A 19,198-nucleotide genomic window follows, 5' to 3' on the forward strand; every position below is an offset into this window, starting at 1 on the left:
TGCCAAGATGAATAGTAGTATTTTTAAAGAAAATTTAAAATTTAAATTAAAAATCTCATATTTAAACAAATACAAATATAAACAAATATAAATAGATATAGCATAAATTAGATTATACTTACTAGTATTTTTAGTTTCATGAAGCCAAAGATGTAAATTATTATTTGACTTGATTGCTTATGTGAAATTTATGTGTGTGTGTGTGTGTGTGTGTGTGTGTGTGTGCATGCGAGTGGGCACGATCTTTTTTTTTTTTTTTTTGGTCATGAATCTTGTTATTGAGTATTTTTATTTTATTGTGGTCATTGCATGCTGTCAGCTGGATTCAGTCAATTCATACATTTATGAATCAAATAAGAAAAGTAGATACCCATTCTCTGCCTACATGACAAAAGAAGGTAGCATATTTCACCTTGAGTTGATGTAATGAAAGAACTATCAAATGGAGGTGAAGTTACATTTTTTTTTTGGTATTATGATTATATTAGAGATATTTTGTTTTTAGCATTTGTTTTAGGCCCTGAAAATAAAACAGCTGATAACCCAACTCTGATGTAGTAAATTACTCTTTATTTAAAGATGTATTTAAAAATAAGAATTGGATTTTATGATTTGTCAAATAATGATGGCACACAAAGATAAAAATAAAGTGTCAAGACAAAAATGTTCATTTCTCCCTTCTGAATAAATGTATATGTCAGTCAAATATCTGTCAATGTATCTGCTGAATGAGTGGCATGATTTAAGTAACTAAAAGCAAGAGGAAATGTAACTAACAAGTGCAACTAAAAAGAGAGAAGGCAAAATTGACAGACTTGATAAGGGAGAATTCCTCCATACCCACAGAATGTATTCAGTTACAAGAATCCATTCCAGCTGGCACAGGAAAAGTGACAAGGAACCAATTATTATGGAGACAAATGTAAATAGAAATTCAAAACCTGATCATTGGATGTTTCCATTTGAAAATTTAAGAGTACACTCTGGACTCATATGCTTAGTAGCTGAATGATCCTGAGGAAATAACCTCTATTTACCTTAGCTTCTTCATTTTTAATAGAAAACTAATGGTGCCACTGCCAAAAGTTGTTGTGAAGATAATATGGCAAAATGTTTATATTGTGCTTCATATATTTTAAAAACCATATAAATATTATTTGTCATTGTCACTATTCTTACTTATAATTGTAGATTTCTCTGAGAAATTAGTCTAGAACTCATTTAGATGTCTCTTTATTTTTACAAATTACTTTATTTTTAATTTTCAACATTCACTTCCATAAGTTTTAAATTTTCTTTCTCTCTTCCCTCCCCCTCCCTAAGATGGCATGCAATCCAATATGACTGTATATAAACATTCCTATGAAACATATTTTCGCGTAATTGATGCTGTAAAGAAGAATTAGAACAAAAAGAGAAAGAAAAAAAACATTAAACAAAGGAAAACAAGAAAAGAAAGCAAATAATCTGCTTCAATCTGAAATGAGCAAATAGTCTGCTTCCACCTGCATTCAGACTCCATATGTCTTTCTCTGGATGTAGATGGCATTTTCCATCATGAATCTTTTGGAATTGCTTTAGGCCCCAGCATTGCTGAGAAGACCTGAGTCTCTTAAAGTTAGTCATCATACACTGTGTTTGTTGCTGTGTAAAATATTCTCCTGGTTGTGCTCCCTTCACTCAGCATTGGTTCATATAAATCTTTCCAGGATTTATTGAAGTCTTCCTCCTCCTCATTTCTTATAGCACAACCGTATTCCATTACATTCATATATCAGCCATTCCCCAATTGATGGGCATCCTCTCAGTTTCCACTTCTTGGCCACCAAAAAGAACCGCTATGAATGTAGTTGTACATGTGGATCTTTTTGCTATTTTTATGATCTCTTTAGAATACAGCCCTAGAAGTGATGTTGCTGGGTTAAATGTTTCTGTATTTCCATTTTTATATAACATATTCTAAGTTAATACCAAAATCTCCTGATTTCTCCCAGTTAACCAGGTTATTGAATAACATTTTTAAAAAGGTTAAAATGATGCTTGTCGTAAGAGAAGTACATACCTTGGGAAGTGAAAGAGCTCACATAAATGCTTTCATCTGGATATTTTCTCATCCTGTAACTGAAAAAAAGTTCTCTATTATTCTTGAAATCTTAAAATACCCACAAGTTTCATGCCATCTGGTTTAAAGGGGTAAAACAGCATCTCCTTCTCAGAAGATACTTGCCTGCACAGATGCTCATTTGATTATGCTGTGGTTGACAGTTGTTGTTTGTTGCTGAGTATAGTTCAAGGTGAAAATCTTATTTCCCCCCGCAAATCTGTGCATTTTTGGAAAACAAATGAACATTTTTGAATAGTGACTTCAAATTTTACATGCTGTTTTCAGATTTTACACTGTAAACCTTGTGACCATTTAGATTTTGTTTATCTGATATTATTTTGCATTACACCGACGGAAAAAAGTGTCTCTCATTGTCCTATCTCCATAAAGCAAAGGTGCAAATCAAGTACATATGTATGTATATATTTATATATACATATATATTCTTATAGAATACCTAGACTCATCATGTATAATTTGCATATCTATTTTTTGATTTCTATTGAAAGTTACCTTTTCCTTCAAAGTACCTGTCATTGAAAGATCATTAAAACACAATGGGGTTTAAAAAATACGTATGGAGTCAAGATGGCAGAGTAAAAGCAGGATCTTGTTGAGCTCTCCCCCAAACCCCTGCAAATATCTGTAAAAATGACTGTAAACAAATTCTATAGCTGCAGAACCCACAGAATGATAGTGTGGATCAAATCTCCAGTCCAAAACAGCCTGGGAGATCAACCAGAAGTATCTCTTGTGCTGGACTGAGAGCAAAGCACTGTGCTAAGCTCCTAGTCCAATGTGGTTTTCTCTGAAAGAGACTGAGCCTTATCAGGCCTCCAGGGACTGAAACACTGGTACTTCTGGTGGTTTCTAGACTTCTCAATCCCAAAACACCAAGGACAATTTAGAAGGTCAGAGGAAAAAAAAAAACTTGTCAAACCTCCCTGATAAAGTATCTCAGTCCTGGTTTGTGGAGCTCTAGGCCCACATATTTTGGAGGGGGATCTAATTAGTGACAGTACACCTCTCACGACCCTTGAAAACGAAGAACTACCTTGACAAAACACTTGGAAGTCAAATAATTGACTGGAGAATGTGAAAGAAACTGGGAAAAAATCAGACTATAGAATCTTGCTTTGGTGAGAAGGAAGATCAAAACATACAACCAGAGGAACACAACCTAGTCAAAGGAAAATCTCTAAGAAAAAATATGAATTGGTCTCAGGACATGGAAGAATTTCAAAATTATTTTGAAAATCAAGTAAGAGAAGCAGAGGAAAAACTGGGAAGAGAAATGTGAGTGATGCAAGAAAATCACGAAAAACAAGTCAACTGCATGCTAAAAGGGAAGCAAAAAACAACCTGAAGAAAATAACAGCTTCAGAGAAGACTAGCCCAAATGGTAAAAGAGGTTCAAAAAGTCATAAAGGAGAACAATGCTTTAAAAAGAGAATTGGCCAAATGGAACAAGAATTCCAAAAGCTCACTGAAGAAAATAATTCCTTAAAAAAAATTAAAATGGAATAGATAAAAACTAATGAGTTTATGAGAAATAGAAAATTATAAAACAAAATCAGGAGAAAGAAAAAATAGAAGACAACGTGAAATATCTCACTGGAAGAACAAGTGACCTGGAAAATAGATCCAGGAGAGATAATTTCAAATTATTGGACTATCATAAAGCCATTATCAAAAGGAGAGCCTAGACATAATCTTTTAATTAAATATTAAGGAAAACTGTCCTGATATTCTAGAACAAGAGGGTAAAATAGATATTGAAGGACTCCACCTAAAAGAGGTGCCAAAAGGAAAACTCTTAAGAATATTGTGGCCAAATTCCAAAATTTCCAGTTCAAAAAGAAAGTATTACAAGCAGTCAGAAAGAAATAGTGCAAGTATTGTGGAAACACAATTAGTATAACACAAGATCTTGCAGTTTCTATACTAAGGCACCCGAGGACTTTGAATATGATATTCCAGAGGTCAAAGGAGGTAGTATTAAAACCAAGAATCACCTACCCAAAAAAGTTGAGTATAATACTTAAGGGGGAAAATGGAATTCCAATGAAACGGAGGACTTCCAAGCATTTTTGTAGAAAAGACTAGAGCTGAATAGAAAATTTGACTTCAAAATACAAGAATCAAGAGAAATATGAAAATGTAAACAGGAAATAGAAATCATAAGGGACTTACTAAAGTCGAACTGTTTATATATTTACTTGGAAAGATAATAATTGTAACCCTTGAGAGTTTTTTCCCTATTGGGGTAGTAAAAGGGATTATATCTATATCTATATCTACATAGATAGATTAGATATGATAGATAGATAGATAGATAGATAGATAGATAGATAGATAGATAGATAGATAGATAGATAGATAGATGTCAGAAGGTGAGTTGAATGTGAATGGATGATATCTTTAAAAATAACATTAAGGGGTATGAGAGGTATACAATGGGGGGAGAAAGGGAGAAATAGAATGGAGTAAATTATCTCTCACATAAAAGAGGCAAGAAAAAGCTTGTACAATGGAGGGGAAGAGGCAAGGAAGTGAGAAGGAGAGAACCTTACTGTCCTAGAATTGGGCTTAAGGAGGGAATAACATGCCCACTCAACTGGGTATGAAAATTTATCTTCGCCTACAAGAAAGTAGGGGCTAAGGGGATTAAAGGGGTGAGGGGGTGAGAAAAGGGAGGGCAAATGAGAGGTGTGGGTAAATAGAAGTGAACAATTCTGAGGATGAACAGCGTCAAAAGTGGTTATAGAATAAATAGGGGACAGGGTAGGATGGAGGGAAGTACAGCTATTCTTTCACAAAGTAGTTTTTATGAAAGTGTTTTCATGACTACACATGTCTAATCTATATTGAATTGCTTGCCTTCTCAATGAGGTTTGGTGGGGAGGGAGGAAGGGAGAGAAGTTGGAAATCAAAGAATTAAAAACAAATGTTAGAAAATTGTTTCTACATTCAAGTGAGTAATAAGATATACGCAAAATGAGATATAGAAATCTATCTTGACCCAGAAGAAAATAGAGGGGAAAGGAACAAGAGAAGGGGTGTGTGTGTGATAGAAGAGAAAGCTGATTGGGAGAAGAAGTAATCAGAATGCATGCTGTCTTGGGGTGGGAGAGGAGAGAAAAGGGTGAGAGAATTTGAAACTCAAAATCTTGTGGAAGTGAATGTTGAAACCTAAAAATAAATAAACCAATCAACCAACCAATCAATAAAGAAATAGATAGATAGACAGATAAGTGAATGAGTGTACGAATTTTAAAAAAAATCACAGGAAAGCTTTATACTTCAATTAGATGACTTAATATTTTCCTCACAGTAACTAACTCCCTTGAGATTTACCTTTCACTTAAATAAAGACCTCTAGAGGGAAAGACGTCGCATCAGTGATTGCACATTCCTCTTACTGCCATTAAATATAACAAGTTGTCCAAAATTAAATAGATTTTGTTGTATAAATGAAATACAATTAAATCATCATTTGATAGTAACAAAATACTAAAAAATGAACATTGATTTTTAATTTGCAGTTTCTTGTTTGAGGAAACAAAATTTGATTCTGAATAGCAGAGCTCATTTCACTGGTATTATATCAGTTAAAATTTATTTGAGCAGGAACACTTTCAATAAAGTCTGACTCCATGTGTTGTAGTTTAGTTGATCTTGGTCTGTTTCATAGTCCCAGGAAAGTCCTACTCTGATTATGCATATTACTACTATTACTGTCTGGGCAGATAGATAGCTAACGGGTACAGAGGATTCTATAAATTTTTCTTGGAGTCAGCATGCCCTGAATTAAAATATTGTCTTAGACCTTTACTAGCTGTTTAATCCTGGGCCAGTAGCTTAACTACTTTTAGCTTCAGTGTAGTTACATATAAAAATGGAAATTAATCCTTATGGAATTGTTGAAATCAAAGGGGTATATATTGCTTTGAAAGACATATGAATACTGCCTATTTTTATTAATTCTGTGCTTGATAAAGTTTTGAAAGTATTTTAAGAGAGCAAAGTACTTGGTTGAAGGTCATATTCATTCTCAACACTCTTGATTGTTACCTTAAAACCAGATTAAAACTCAACTGGGAAGCATTTGATAAAATAAAATATAGATAATATTACTATGTTGCAATTCAACACGCAGCTCATAGGGATTCTTACGTAAAGTTTAGTAAACTCATTTCTATTTAGGTTTGACATTACTGTTATAAAGATTCCAAGTTCTAGCAGGCTGGTAATAAGAGGAAAGTATTAGGGGGTTGGGAAGCTCCCAAGAGGCTAATTTGCTGAAAGTTGTGAAGGAGATAGCAGTGGCAAGCAATCGCTGACACTGACCAGTCTAATCTCTTTCCAAAACTAAAGCATTGGAAACTGAATGGGCAATATGATAGTGTTAGTTAGCACTTGTGTCACTGAAAATTAATGTGTGTATCAACTCACCAACTGCTAAATTATGCTAACATGTATAATAACTAAGGATTTTGCAAGTTCTTCACTCAACAAACACATTTTATACTATAATTATAAATGAATAAACAAACAGCAAGAAAGAAAAGTATTAGAAACAGCTGATTTATCTGCCCTTTGAAAAATTAGTAATGATATACCCAAATAAAATAATGATATATAGCATTGATAAGTAGAATACTTGATTTTCGATCATTTTTTCTTATCAATCATTCAGGAAAAAATAGTGTAAATCTCACAAGAACCATAAAGTACCCATATATAGATCGATTATTTTACGTGGTTATGCTAAATGAGAGTGGTGTACAAATCTCATTCTACTACACAGGAAAAATGTTTATCTCAATCTTATGCAAAGATGCTTAATTAAAAATTAATAAATATAAAACTTCAGTTACATGAAATGATTATGTTTTTCTTAGCATTTGGAAGAGGGCCATATTACTTTGGTCGCAAAATATAAAACTTACCTGTCAAAAATAATAGGGTATTTTTATCTTGGGTCCCAATTCTAAGGGGTATTCATATTTAAGCTTTGGCATATCTATGGTGACCAAAGGAATCTATGAAGAAAATTCCTTAAGTATAACTCTTCAACTTACATAACTTTTGTTATTTTCTGTTTTCTTCCTTTTTTCCTTTTTCTATCCTAACCTACCTTCACTTTTCTCTTTTATCAATTTTATATGCTGGCATAATTTATCCTCATTTGTGGGAGTCACAAAACTTAAAAGGTGACTGTCCACATACTGGCAACATGCTAACCCACTTTTAAATGAATTCAAGTTGCTTTGTTTTAGGAAAGAAGAAACCATTGCCCTTCAAGTAAACTGGGGGAACAACATATTGAAAAACTTATCTCCATAAAATGTAAAGTAAATAAAAGATGCCATAAAAATTCACTCAAAAACATGTTTATCTTTAAAGAAATATTTTAATTGCATTGGAATACAGAAAGAGTGCTGTTAAGACTATGGTTGGAAAACATATTTGCTGAAAATGACTGGCAAGAATAAGTAAAAATTTTGTCATTCATGATTTAGTTAAGCACTGTCGACTACATTAAGGTAAGCAACTCATGCAAAAAATTGATTTCAAACTAACATATTTTATCTTTCCGAAACATAAAATATCTCTGTAACTACACGTCAACTAAAAAATACTTCCATGAAAATGAGATGCAGTTATCAAAGGCGTAGACCTTTATAGAAGTACTGGAGGAGGAGACCAAGAAGCCTAACTAATTCCAGCCTTACAGGGGGTGTTTCAAGTGCACACATTGTACTCAGACGTCTTTGATCTCTATGAAATATATATTCATGGCAGTCTAACATACCGAAGAGTGAATAAAATGAAAACATAAAGGATAATGGCCCAGGAGAGTATAAATATACAGTTGCATTTTAATATTTTAGCATAATAACAGCAATAATGTCCTGGATTTCAAATTCCTTTCTGCATTCAAGGATCTAGAATAACTTTATAAAGTCAAAGAAACCTGTAACCCCTTAATGCAAGTCAAGTATCCCTCATTCTTTTATGGAAAGGTAATAAGAAGAAAATTTGAAAGACATGTCAAATACAAATATATTTTAATTATAATCAATAAGTTGAAGTTCCTATAGAATGACCAGAGGGCAAATGACGGGAAAATGTAATGCTGGAGAAAAAGAAACAATGGTAAAATACATAGAATATTATAAAGAACTTACAAATATCCATAGAGCATTTGAAATCATTTTCCATGTCATTTGTTATGGAATATAAAAAAATACTTTTACTATGTATGTTAGTGTAACTTTTAAATTTATACTTTTATCCCATATTTGTATTTTATAATCACTTCTGACTATGTCCCTGTCTCCTTCCCATTTCAATAAATCATTCTTTCAAACAAAGTTAAAAAATCAGTTTGGCAAAATCATTCAGTTTATCTGCTCTATCTGACATATAAGGATTCTACTTTCATCCCCACAAGAGGAGATGGAGGTACATTCTCTCACTACTCTAAGCCATCAACAATAATAGATAAAAGCACAATATTCTATTTCATTTCTTCTAGGTTCCCCCGTCCCCATTTACAGTGTTAAAGTTAATATATATTTTGTCTCCTTGGTTCTACCTCATTCTGTATCAGTTGATAGATGTTTTCCTCTATTTCAAAGCACTCACCTGAGCTCTCCTAACATCCCTCTTAAATCAACTTTAAATTACCGCCTAAATTCAAATGCTAGAGTGATAAAACCAACAAAAAGTGATAATAAGACATTCTTCCAGCCGAAGACATCTTAGCAGTGCTGGAAACACTCATATAAACTGATGATGAGTGAAATGACCTGAACCAGGATAGAATTATGCACAGTAACAGCCACGATATGGGAGGACTGTTTCTAATAGATTAAGCCCTTCGTAGCAATGCAAGGACCTAAAACATTCCCAAATGACTCTTGAGGAAAAAAAGTCCATGCATATCCAGAAAAAGAACCATGGAATTGGAATGCAGGGTGAAGCAGACTATTTTCTCATGTGGAATGTTTTGTTTTGGTTTGGTTTTTGTCATGGTTTCTCCCATTCATTTTAATTCTTCTATGCCACATGACTAATGTGAAAATGTGTTTAATAAGAATGTATGTGTTGAACCCATGTAAGATTGTTCACTGTCTCAGAGAGGAAAGGGAGAAGGAGGGGAGTAAATTTAAGACTTATGGAAGTGATTACTGAAAACTGAAAAACAAATTAATTAAAATTTAAAAAAACAACATCTTAGCAATGAAGAAAGATCCATTTCTAGGAAGTCACTATTTCAAGCACTCCTTCTGGCCCTGGGACTGTGATTAGTTCCCTGTAGCCACAATTGCTAGTGCTAGTAGCTCACAATTGCAACCTTAGAATAGAGACAAGGGTCCGTATAACTAGAAAAAATAACAAAATTCGTCTGAAAGAACAAAGGTCACAAATATGAAGAGAACTTAATGAAAAAAGTGCAAAAGAAGGTGGCCAAGCATGTAAGATCTAAAACTATATTTTAAGTATCAATCATCAAAAGTATTTGGTACTAGCTAAGAAAAACAGTAGTGAATCAGTGGAATAGGTTAGATACATGTGACAGAGTAGTTACTGACTATAGTAATCTACTGTTTGACAAGCCAGAAGATTATAGCTTCTTGGAAGAGAATCCATCATTTGACACAGTCTGCCAAGAAAACTGTAAAACAGCATGGCAAAACTAGGCACAGAACATCATACCTTGCCATATACCAATATAAGGTTAAAATAGGTTCATGATTTAGATATAAAGAGTGATACCATAAGCAAACTTGGAAAACAAGAAATAGTTTACCTGACACTTCAATGAAAAAGTGGAAGATTTATGACAAAACAAGAGATAGAGAACATTATAAAATGCATAATTTTGTTTACATTAAATTAAAAAAATGTTTTTGAATAAACCCAATGCATCCAAGCTTAGAAGGAAACAATTTTTGCAAAAATTTTATCTGACAAAGGCAACATTTGTAAAACATATGGAGAACTGAGTCAAATTTATAAGAAAACAAGTCATTCCCAATTAAGAACGTGTCCAAGGATATGAACAGAAGATTTTCAGATAAAGAAATTAAAGTTATCTATACCCATATGAATAAATCCTCTACATTACAATTGATGAGAGAAATGCAAATTAAAACAACTGAGCTACCACCTCAAACCTAACAGACTGACTATTATGAGAATAAGGGAAAATTAAAAATGATGGAGAAAATATAGGAAAATTGGAATACTAATACATTGCTGGTGGATTTGTGAACTGATCAACCATTTTGGAGAGCAATTTAGAACAATGCCTAAAGGGCCATAAAACTGTGCATTCTCTTTAAACCAGCAGCACTACTACTACATCTGTATTACAAAGAGATATTTAAAAATGAAAAAAAAATGCCCATATGTGCACAAATATTTATAGCAGGTCTTTTAGTGTTGGCAAAAAGTGGAAATTGAGGGGATGCCCATCATTTATGACATAGCTAAATATATTGCAATATATGAATATAATTGAATACAACGATTTATATGATTTGTTGCTGAGTGAAGTGAGCAGTACTAGGATAATATTTTACCCAGTAACAGCAACATTGTGTGATGATCAACTATGATACTCTTAGCTCTTTTTAGCAATACAAAGACTTATGATACTTCCAAAAGACTAAGGATAAAAAACAATATCCATATCCAGAGAAAGAGCTAAGGAGTCTGAATGTAGATCGAGGAACACTATATTCACTTTTTTCTTTCTCATGATGTTTTCCATTTGTTTTGTTTCATTTTCATGTGTGTATGCATATATACACACAAATTATATATATATATATATGTATATATATATATATATATATAATACATCAATAAATAAGTATTTATTAAGTGCTATTTATGAGACATTGTACCAAAGACACAAAGAGAGTGTCTGCCCTCATGGAGAGGATTGTGTGATAGGGAAGAAGACATGCAAATAAATAAACATGAATACATATATATGTATATATATATATATGTGTGTGTGTGTACATGTGTACACACACAAAATGTAGAGAGGACAAAGAGGAAATAATTAATAGAGACAAGGCACTAAAATTAAGAGGGGCTGGTGGGATTTTCTTTGTGATTTAAAGGATGCCAGGGAGGTTAGTAGTCAGAGCAGAGGAGGGAGAGACGTTGTATGTATACATATTGCTTTTGTGTATATATATATATATATATATATGCATAAACACTTAAGTGTATGTATGTGTGCATGCATACAGGCATACATAGAAGTATAGATATATAAACATATATAGATGTATGTACGTATGCATATCCACATATGTGTGTATATGCAAATTTTATATTCTTAGAACTAAAATTGAGTTTATATGAACACCCACATTTCCAGCACACTACTCTCAAGGACTGTCAGGAAATAATAGTAAAACAGTTTACATCTTATTGTCAATTTGTTTATTTTAGTCAGCATTCATTTCCGTATTTTGAGTTCCAGATTTTCTCCCAACTGTCTTCTACCCACACCCTAACATTACTTACATTTGGGTGATCCCTTACCCCGGTATGCCTCCCTCTATCGCCCCTCCTATCCCACTGCTCTTCATTTTCTTATAGGGCAAGATAGATTTCTATACCCTTCTTCCCTCCCCACTCACCTTTATTGAGGAGGCAAACAATTCAATATAACTTATACATGTGTCGTTGCACAAAACACTTCCAGAATAGTCATATTGTGAAAGACTAACTCTATTTTCCTCATTCCCACCAGTCCTCCATTTTTCTATTTTGTCCTTTGATCCTGTTCCATTTCAAAAATGCTTGTTTCTGACTATCCCCTCCCCCATTCTGTCCTCCTTTCTGTAATACCCCTGCTTTTATCACCATCCCTCTACTTTTCTGTAGGGTAAGATAACCGATTGAGTGTGTACATTATTTCCTCCTTAAGCTAAATCTGAGGAGGGTAAAGTTCCCTCATTCCTTCTCGCTTCCCCACTCTTCCCCTCATTCGTGAAACCTTTTTTCTTGCCTCTTTTATTTAAATTACTCCACTCTATTTTTCCTTTCTCCTTCTCCCAATATATTCCTTTCTCACTCTTTAATTTTATTTTAATTACATCCCTTCATACTCAAATCACCCTGTTGCCCCTCTATATGTGTATATTTGTATGTATGTGTGTACATATATGTACATATGGACACACACATACACAAACATATGTGCGTATACACACATATAAATACACATAATTCCATCCAACTACCCTAATACTGAGAAAATTCTCATGAGTTAGAAATATCATCATTCCATGGAGGAATGCAAACAGTTGGACTTTTTAAAGTCCCTTATGATTTCTTTTTCTTGTGTACTTTTTCATCCTTTTCTTGATTCTTGTATTAGAAAGTCAAATTTTCTATTCAACTCTGTTCTTTTTTTCAAGAATGCTTGAAAGTCCTCTATGTCATTGCATGTCTGGGTAGATGATTCTTGGTTTTAATCCTAGCTTCTTTGAACTCTGGAATATCATATTTCAAGTCCTCTGATCTCTTAACCTAAAAACTGCTACGTCTTGTGTTACCCTGATTGCGTTTCCACAGTAATTGAATTATTTACTTCTGTCTACTTGCAATATTTTCTCCTTGATCTGGGAACTCTCAAATGTGGGTACGTTTTGGGATTTCCTTCAAGAGGAGATCGATAGATTCTTTCAATTTGCATTTTACCTGCTGATTCTAGCTCAGTTTTCCTTGATAATTTCTTGAATACTGATGTCTAGAATCTTGTTTTTTTTTTTTTTTTTTCTGCTTGGCTTTCAGGTCATTTAATAATCTAAAAATTTTCTCTCCTGGATTTATTTCCCAGGCTAGTGGTTTTTTCAATGATATATTTCATGTGTATCCTATTTTTTTTTATTCTGCTAATTCTATTTTAAACTTTATGGATTTCTCATAATGCCATAAGTCTCCATTTCCTCCATTGTAATTTTAAGAAATTATTTTCTTCAGTGAGTTTTTGAACAGCCTTTTGCATTTGGTCAATTCTACTTTTTAAGACATTCTTCTCCTCATTGTCTGTTTGGGTCTCTTTTGCCATTTCAGCTAGTCTATTTTTTCAGATGTTATTTCATTCAGTCATTTTTAGTTTCTCCTTTAACAAGCTATTGACTCATTTTTCATGATTTTCTTGCATTACTCTCATTTCTTCTCAATTTTTGCTCTACTTCTCTTATATGATTCTCACAAACCTTTTTGAGCTCTTCCAAAGTCTAGGACGAATTCATATTTTTTCTTAGAGTCTTTAAATGAAGGAACTTTTACTTTTTAGTCTTCTCGTTGTATGGTTTGATCTTCTTTGTCATCAAAGTAGGAGTCTATAGTCTTGAGTTTTATGCTGCCTGTTAATTTTCTCAGCCAAATACTCTACTTTCTAATTCTTTGTCAAGGTAGAACTTTGCTTCCAATGTGGGAAGAGCAGTGTACTGTCCCAAAATTCAGGGGTTTGTGTAGCTGTTTTCAGAGCTACTTCTAGGCGTCTGTAAATTTTCAGTTCTTCCATTGTGATATGATCAAAGGAGAGGTGCTTTCTCCTTTCCTGGTCTGTGCTCTGGTCTGCGAGTGATAACAAACACTCTTTTTTTGCCTTGGAACTGTGAGAAGCATTCCCTCTCCACCTCAGCCACAAGCTCTGCCACACCAGTCTTCCACCTATATCCAGAACCACCACCCAGGCCTGCTACTCAGATCCAAGTACAGGCAAAACAGGAGATTCCTGCCTCAGAACCAGCAAAGAAATCCCTGCAATCACCCTCTGGTTGCTATTGATGCCCACACTGTGGGCTGTGGACTGGGAGCTCCAGAAGCGGCCACTGCCACCAATGCTGCTGTTGCTGCCTCTGCAGCCAACTCTGCTGCCCCTGGGCTGGGACTGGACTGTGCCCCTTCCCCACTCAAGTCTGACAGAGTTTTCCCACTGACATTTGTAAAGTCAATCACTCATGGCAGCTCACCTAACAACCACTGCTGTGAATGATTTTAAGGGTCTAATTTTAATTTGTAAGAGTCTAAGTGTAATAACCTCTCTATTCAGCAATAAATTAGACAATGATCAATTAAGCATAGCAAAACATTCATAACAACATCCTTAAGCAAATCAAATCATCTAATACATATATGTGTCTCATAACACACAGTATGTCATATAGCACATAGCATATATCATTGCATCCCCAAAGTGAGGGGTTCCAAGGCCAGGGTCTTCCCTAGCACGATGCATCCTTAAGGAGTAGCAGAAAATATCACAATATCCACGCCTAGGTCACTGTAAGAACAATTTTCTTAATCAATTTCCAAGTAAAGCCCTCTCTCCTCTTGACTACAGGATGACTTTCAAATCCTATAGCTCCTCCTCCATAGACCTACCACTCCCAAATCTTGACTGGGTTCACACGCAGGGTGCTCTCTTCTCTTGCTCCTTGACCCGGCTCATTGGGACTGTTCCACTCCAAACTCTTCCTGCTTCTGGTTGACAGTAGTCTCCAGGGTGTGTGTGTGCTGCTTCTGTTTTTAAGGAAACAAAGCTTAACAAAGCTGTAATAATTTTCATGGGTATTACCAGTGCCATCATCTCAATTTACTCATAAAAACCAACAGTCAGGGCTTCGGTCTAAGAAGTTAAGAGAGACCAACAGGTACCACTTCTGTGTGAGGAATTAGCACAGATGAACAGACAGAGCACTAACATCAAAAACATTCTTTCTGTTAGGCATCTCCAAAAGCAGGTTCCCTAGCTCACTCAGGGCCCTTCCTGTTGACCTTCCAGGTTATATTGTGCTGGAGACTTGCTTCACTCTGTCCTTTTGTGAATTCTGTGGCTCTAGAATTTGTTAGGTTCATTTTTACAGATATTTGAACGGGTTTGGGGGACAGCTCCAACAGGTCCCTGATTTTACACCATAGTCTTCGCTCCACCAAATTTGTTTACTGTGATAAAGTCAACCCTCCAAAGAAAAAAACTAATGAAATAAACAACCTAAGACAAAATATAATTATTGGACCAATTATTATCTCTATAACCAATATACTAATATACCCATATATCCATATATGCTTTCACATCAACTACTCTCAACTGTTTTCATCACATCATTTTCTGGTTATGAAGTTAAATATTAAAAATTGCTATAAAAACATTTTTACATTGTTCTCATTTTAGAGGTTTCATGTCACTGTTATTTTAACAGCTTAAAATTTATATTTAAAAGTGTTTGTTCATATCCTTTACCCACTTACTTATTGGGGAATGACTTTTGACCTTATACATTTTTATCAGTTTACTATAATTTATATATCAGAAATATTTGAAAAAGTTATTTCCCCCAGCTGATAGTTCCATTTCTTATCTTAGCAGAATGTTCTTTGTTTATTTTGCAGATGCTCTATCTCAAGTAACCAAAATTATCTCTCTCTTTTTCTTCCTTATTTACCTTTTTCTTCTTTATTTACCTCTATCTTTTCCTAGGTGAAAGAATCTCACCTCATCCCCCAGCTAAAGCTCTGAATAACTTCTGGTTAATTAATCAATTATTAATTTGATTATTTTTTTTCTTTTTACTTCAAATTACCTATAGACCGCATATCCATTTTAAATTATACTTATTTTCTATCAAATTGTTTTCTAATTACACCATAAAATTTTATAAGGTAGGAATTTTATTTCTATATGGCATGTTTTAAAATTTAGCTTTTTTAAATTAATTATTGTTGTTTCTTTCTATTCTCTTTCCAGTTATCTATTGAATATTAATCATAACTGAATAGTTTTGATAATTTTTCTTTTGTAACATATTTCATCCACTAAATAAATATTTAGTAAATGTCTACTATGCGTTAAGCACTTTTATAAGCACAGGAGATACAAAAGAAAAGAAAAAAACAGTCCATACCTGAAAAAAAGCTCCCAATTAAATGAGGAAAGCAAAACATAAAAAGAAGCTTAAAAGATAAGGATGGAGCACACCTGGTAAGGGGACATGATAAAGTCTTATAATAAGGTGAGGAATTTTGAGGTGTCTGCTCTCAGCACCTTCCTTAAATAAAGAATCTGAGAGAAGCTCTCACATGCACACCCTCTTCAGTATGCAATGGGAAGGAGGGGCCTAAGGGACAGAGGTTGCTGAGGAAATGTGTTACATAAGACACAAAATGGGATATTCCTTTTACTCTTATGCTTTTCTTTTATTTCCGAGAAGAGAGAGAGAATATAATATATGCATTGTATATGTGTGTGCGTATATTTTTTCCACCTGAAATATGTTCTTATTTTATCTAGTTTTATGAAGTATTCTATTGATAGCTTCATTGGCATAGTATTAAAATTACTAAGTAACTTTTGATAGTATTGATATTTTCATTATATTAGCATGGACTAGTCATAGATACCTTTTAGATCTCGAGGTGTTGATTTCTTCGGTTTGTTTCCATCTACTTTACTGAAGTTATTAGTGTTCTAAATTTGTTTTTTCTAAATTAGTGCCTTTATTGATTACATAAGATTTTCGAAATAAATATTCATGTCATTTAGCAAATAATGATTTTCCCCTTCTTTTTTTGCTTCTTTTTATTCCTGTATTGGTAATTCAAGTTTATTTTTTCTCTAGAATTATGTCTAACAAGGTTAAAGAGATATCCTTGCTTTTTCTTCCTATATTCATTAGAAAACATCTAACTCTTTCTCTTTTCAAATAATACACGTTTTTCTTCTTAGATATAATTTTACCACCTATATAAAGGTATTTCTATGCCTATATTTTGTGAGTTATTGAAACATGAGTATAATCTTTATCAAAAGTTTTTTTTCCTTTATTTTAATACAATCATGAAGATTCAGATGTTTTTAAAAAAAATATAATTCTCATAATGCTTAATGAACATTGCACCCCCGACGTATTTGTACTACGAATAGGGCTTGAAGTGTGAATTTTAAATTTTAAAATTTTTACATACATATAAGCATACATGTATACATATACATATATGTGTGTGTTTAATATGAAGGAATTTCTTAATTTATTCATAGAATTCCTCTTCTTCATCACATATTAGTGCAATAGCAATCATTTCAACATAATCTACTTAAAAATATTAATCATGACCCAACATCTCATGAAATTTAGTCTTTTGTTTCAGAACGCACTAGAAGATCAACATTGCCACTAGCTTTATTTATATCTCTTTAATTGCATCATTCTTTTGACTTCTGTTTTAGTTCCTAACAAGAATGTCAAGGTTAATATTTCTTCCAGCACTGTGGTAGGTAAAGGGTGATATAGTTAGAACAGAATATTTTAAAACTATGGTTCTTAGTATCCTCTGCCTCCTTTAACTTTATTCTGCTGTGGTTCAAATCAAAGTCAACTGCAAGTCATGTCATCAGTAAGGTATAATAATGGATTATTGTTCCAGTGCTCATCTTTTCTAGTCTTTCATCATTCACTTGTTCTAATGTCATCCACATTATGTTAGGAAATCTAGGGGAGGGCTCCAGGTACATCAGTTCTTTGAAGGCATGAAATACTCTCCCTTTCATTGCCTAACAGCGTGTTTCACAGTTCTTGGCATTATTTAATTTAATAAGATAAATGTTTTAATAAATGATAGATATTTCTTGACTGCCTACAATGACATGGGTACTGTGGTGCATAGCAGGTGCTCAATAATTTTTTTATTGACTGATAATCTTTGTATTTCCTATTGCACATTTCTAGTACTATTTGTCTGAGACACAGAGAATGAACTACAATTAATTGGTTCCAATATATCTTATTGGAGGGAATAACCACAACAATGAGATCACAGACTAATGTATGTCACAAGCTCTAAGGACCTGGATTTTGCCTTATGCTGTCTCCACAGTTGTAGTAGTATGTTCAAAATACAGTTAAGTAATCGATATGTATTTATTGAGTGAGTGAGTGAACTAATGACAGCAGAGCATTCCAAAGAGAGTTAATATCAGCAAAAATAATGGCTTTATTTAATGTTAAATCATTATAAAAACCATATTGGAAGCATTTACTAACATAAGTTACCAGAAATGTTGATCACTAGAATAAAAATGTCATGTTAATACTTTGTGGAAGAATTCTTGGAGGTTTTCAGGCTATTTATTTTTCATTGTCAACTAAAATGATTATGAGCACAGATAATTATTTTAATGAACATAACAACAGTAAACAACTACCAAAACTGGATGCAGTTTTCAATATTCTCATAAACCAAAGCTTTTAAGAAAGCCTATTTTCACTTCAAAAGTCTATTTAATTATTCACTCATTCTCCAGGGATCCACTGGTATATCAGTTTTCATCTTTCATCGAAAAAGGTTTTGCATTTAAGTTTCAATCCTCTGAATACAAATTTTCATGAAAATACTCTGATAATCTTAACTGTAAAAGATAAAAATGCCATTTTAATACTAAGTGACATCCTATTTGCTATCTTTTCAATTTTATGTGCTTTTGCCATGAGAGTGTGTCATCTGTACAAAAATATACATTTGACATACAAGTTTTATGTATTTGAAGATAATTTATCATAGAAGACTAACGATGTGTCCTGAGTAGTTCTTATATGGACTCTGAAGAAAGTTCTGTACTGTGAAAAAGCCCTGAAGCACAAAAAATTTACAAAAAAATTTAAATGTTAAGGATCTAAATGAAACTTTGAGAAACAGGAAATAAAGAGTTAACAGAGAAATTAAATCATTAAATATAATAGCCAGTTTTGAGAAAATTTTAAGTAGGAGATTTTAATTAATCTCAAAAGTCATTGAGAAAAGAATTTTTGTAACAAGAAATATTGATTCACTCCTGAACTTCTGTCTGCATATGTAGCTAGACTGATAGGTAAATGCTAAAAAGACCAGATAGATAGACTGAGATGAATAGTTATGGGTTACAACCATCACTGATATTTAAATATCCCAGAAATAGCTAAAAATTTCTTATTGTAGAAGTATGCAATATTTTCATTAAATGGCAACTTCTCAATGGTCACTCTTTAAGTTTGTCATTGATAT

The sequence above is a fragment of the Notamacropus eugenii genome, chromosome 6 (genome assembly GCF_028372415.1).
Source record: "Notamacropus eugenii isolate mMacEug1 chromosome 6, mMacEug1.pri_v2, whole genome shotgun sequence".
Classification (NCBI taxonomy): domain Eukaryota; kingdom Metazoa; phylum Chordata; class Mammalia; order Diprotodontia; family Macropodidae; genus Notamacropus; species Notamacropus eugenii.